At 40.0% G+C, this 3,681-nt stretch overlaps 1 protein-coding gene across 1 annotated transcript in view; it reads left to right on the top strand.

Moving 5' to 3' along the window:
* The window catches only part of VPS52 (VPS52, GARP complex subunit), an 18,185-nt gene that overhangs the window by 12,262 nt on the left and 2,242 nt on the right, over positions 1 to 3,681 (top strand). The window lies entirely within an intron of this gene.

Raw genomic sequence — 3,681 nt, 5'->3', positions numbered from 1 at the left:
GGGCCCGGGCTGGGGATTTGAACCCGCCACCTTAGGTGTATGTGGCTGGCGCCTTAGCCGCTTGAGCCACAGGCGCCAAGCCTGTTTTTTAATTTTTTAAAGTTAAGGTCTTGCTCTATTACTCGGGCTAGAGTGCACTGGTGTGATTTTAGCTCACTGCAGCTCCCAAGTCCTGGGCTCAAGCCATTTTGATTAAAGTTTATTGGTACTAGACTTTGTTTTTGTTCTTTTATAAATGTCTTTGTTTCATCTTTGTTAGTGAAACATTTTTACTGGCTTATTGTCAAATTTAAAGTTAAGAATTCTTTTCTCGGGCGGTGCCTGTGGCTCAAAGGAGTAGGGTGCTGGCCCCATATGCCAGAGGTGGCAGGTTCAAACCCCGCCCTGGACAGAAGAAAAAAAAAAAGAAAAAAAAAAAGAGCAAGTCTTTTCTCTTAGCCCCTAGAAGATGATTTTTTCACTGTCTTCTTGCTTAAATTGTTGCTGGGGAAAAGACTGCTGTTCTGTTAACACTTATTCCTTCAAAGGTAATCTGTTGTGTCTGACTATAAAGATCTTTTTTTTGATATTCTAAAGCTTTACTACAATATGTCTAGATGTGGATTTCTCTTTATTTAAAACATTGTATCTCCTTCATTCTTTTTCTTCCTGGGGATCTGATTATATATATATTTATAGGTTAGACTTTCCAATTCTACCATTCTATCCTCTTTATCTCTGTCTTTTTTTTAAATCACCCTTGGTAGAGTGCTGTGGCCTCACATAGCTCACAGCAACCTCCAGCTCCTGGGTTTAGGTGATTCTATTGCCTCAGCTTCCTGAGTAGCTGGGACTACAGGGGCCCGCCACAATGCCTGACTATTTTTTTGTTGTAGTTTGGCCAGGGCCGGGTTTGAACCCACCACCCTTGGTATATGAGGCTGGTGCCCTACTCACTGAGCCACAGGCGCTGCCCGTGTCTGTGGGGTTTTTTTATTTTTTTATTTTTTTGAGACAGAGTCTCTCCTTATTACGAGGCTTAAGTATAGTGACATCATCATCACTTACTACAACCTCAAACTCTGGCCTCAAGTGATCCTCCTGCCTCAGCCTCCAGAGTAGCTGGGACTTGCAGGCTTGCACCACCATACACAGCTGATTTTTCTATTTGTATAGATGGTAGTCTCTCTCTTGCTTAGCTGGTCCAGAACTCCTGAGCTGAATTCTCCTGCCGCAACCTTCCAGAGTGCTAGGATTATAAGCATGAGCCACTATGCCTGGCCTGTTCTCTCATTTTATTAAAATAAGCATGTAATCAGATGAGAAAAGAAACACTTATCCTAATCTGAACAATTAGGTGACCAGAGGAATGTTAGCTCCCCTGCAGAAGTGCAATTCTCTAGGGTGCTAATGCCATAAAGAATTCACTTAACCAGTGGACTCTGCTGGAAGCAGCTGAGGTCCATGAGATTTGCCAGGTGTGGGGAGCTAGCTGCCATCAATGCTCCTTGTCCTTTTAGGTTGGCTACTGCTTGATACTGTGTGGGGCATATTGTTAGCCTGTGCTCAGTGCATTGTTTGCCTCTGGTCACTCTACTATGAAAATGTTCTCTTTTGCTAAATAGAAAGCATAAAGCACTGGTCTAGACCAGTGCTATCTTGTAAAAATATAATGCATGTCACAAATGTGAGCCAGTTAAATAATTTTAAATTTTCTAGTAGCTACATTTAAAAAGTAAGTAGAAACAGGTGAAATAAATTTAATAATATATTGAACTACTACATCTAAAATATTATTTTAACATATAATCAATAAAATGGTAATGATACACTTAAAATTTTCTCCAATAATGAAATATTTGAAGCCTGGTATGTATTTTATGCATTTCAGTTTAGATTATACCTAAACTGAGAATAGCCATGTTTCAGGTGCTTCTACTATAGTGTGACTACTACATGGCTATTACATTAGACAGCAAAGGTCATCACTGTTTGCTCGGTTTTTCTTTGCAATCCACTCCCTACACCCTGCACTGTTGTATTGTTAAGAATTTAGGCAACTGTAATAGGTTGAATTGGGGTATGTAATCTTTCCAAAATCACATCACAAGAAAAGAAAGATCCTTTCTTAAAGCATGTCTTTCTAGTCTCATATAAGGTACCTGACAATCCTTAGTGGATATAAGTAGATATTTTGAGGGAAGAATTTATTTTTAAATGGAGTAATAATTTCACATTCATCTTACCATTCCTTACTGAGTAGAGTTTATTTTTGTGCCTTTGTGGGTTTTTTTGTTACTGTTTTTTTGAGACAGAGTCTCACTTTGTCACCCTCAGTAGAGTGCTATGGCATCTTAGCTCACAGCAGCCTCAAACTCCTGGGCTCAAGTGATTCTCTTGCCTCAGCCTCCTGAGTAGCTGAGACTATGGGTGCCTGCCACAATGCCTGGCCATTTTTAGAGATGGGGTCTCGCCCTGGTCAAACCTATGAGCTCAGGCAATCTACCTGCCTCAGCCTCTGAGAGTGCTAGGATTACAAGTATGAGCCACTGCGCCCGGCCTTTGTTTTTGTTTTAATTCCTTTTCCATTTTCTTTAAAAAAATTTAACTTTTTTTTTTTTTTTTTTTTTTGAGACAGAGTCTCAACTATGTCGCTCTTGGTAGCACAGGAACCTCAAACTCTTGGGCTCAAGCAATTCTCTTGCCTTAGCCTCCCAAATAGCTGGGACTAGCCAACCCACCATAATGCCTGGCTATTTTTTGGTTGCAGTTGTCATTGTTGTTGAGCAGGCCCGGGCCAGGCTTGAACCCGCCAGCCTCTGTGTATGTGGTCAGTGTCCTATTTATTGAGCTGCAGGCGCCAAGCCAAAATTTAACTTTTTATTGTAGAAAACTTCAAATGTATTTGCTAAGAGACGAGCATAGTGAACCCCTAGGTATCATCACTAATATTCAACCAATAACTCACGGACAGTTTTGTTTCATCTGTACCAGTATCTATGGCTTATCTTTCTCCTCTGTTCTCCAGTTATTTTGAATTAAATCTTAATGTGTTATTAACACCTCATTTGTATCAGAACATGTTTTAAAAACCACATTATCATCACTTTAAAAAATTATCTCACTTAAAATAGCTAATATTCAAATTTCCCCAGTCATCTCAAATGATTTTTATGGTTCAAATTAAAATCCATATAAGGTCCATGCATATGTTTTTTGCTTTTTTTTTTAATTTATAGATTTTTCCCTACATCTTTGCCTTGGCTCCTGCAGTTTATTTTTGGAAGAAACTGAATCATTGGTCATGTAGATTGTCCTATAGTCCAGGTTTTGGTGATTGTATCCTATGGTGTGGCTAAACTTTCTTTTGATATATTCCTCATAAATGTGTAATTATATGGGGAAGGCTTGATCAGATTTCAGTTAGATTTCTTTTCTTTTCTTTTTTTTGAGACAGAGTCTTACTTTGTCACCCTCAGTAGAGTGCTGTTGTGTGACACCTCACAGCAACCTCCAGCTCTTGGGCTAAAGCAATTCTCTTGCCTCAGCCTCCCAAATAGCTGGGACTATAGGTGCCTGCTACAACGCCTGGCTATTTTATCTTGTAGTTTGGCAGGGGCTGGGTTCGAACCCACCACCCTTGGTATGGGGCCAGTACCCTACCCACTGAGCCACAGGGCTGCCCAATGTTTTTTTTTTTTT

Source organism: Otolemur garnettii, unplaced genomic scaffold (assembly GCF_000181295.1).
Source record: "Otolemur garnettii isolate 467f Iridium unplaced genomic scaffold, OtoGar3 scaffold00031, whole genome shotgun sequence".
NCBI lineage: Eukaryota > Metazoa > Chordata > Mammalia > Primates > Galagidae > Otolemur > Otolemur garnettii.
Note: the sequence above shows the minus strand (reverse complement) of the source record. Positions and strands in the feature narration are given on the sequence as shown.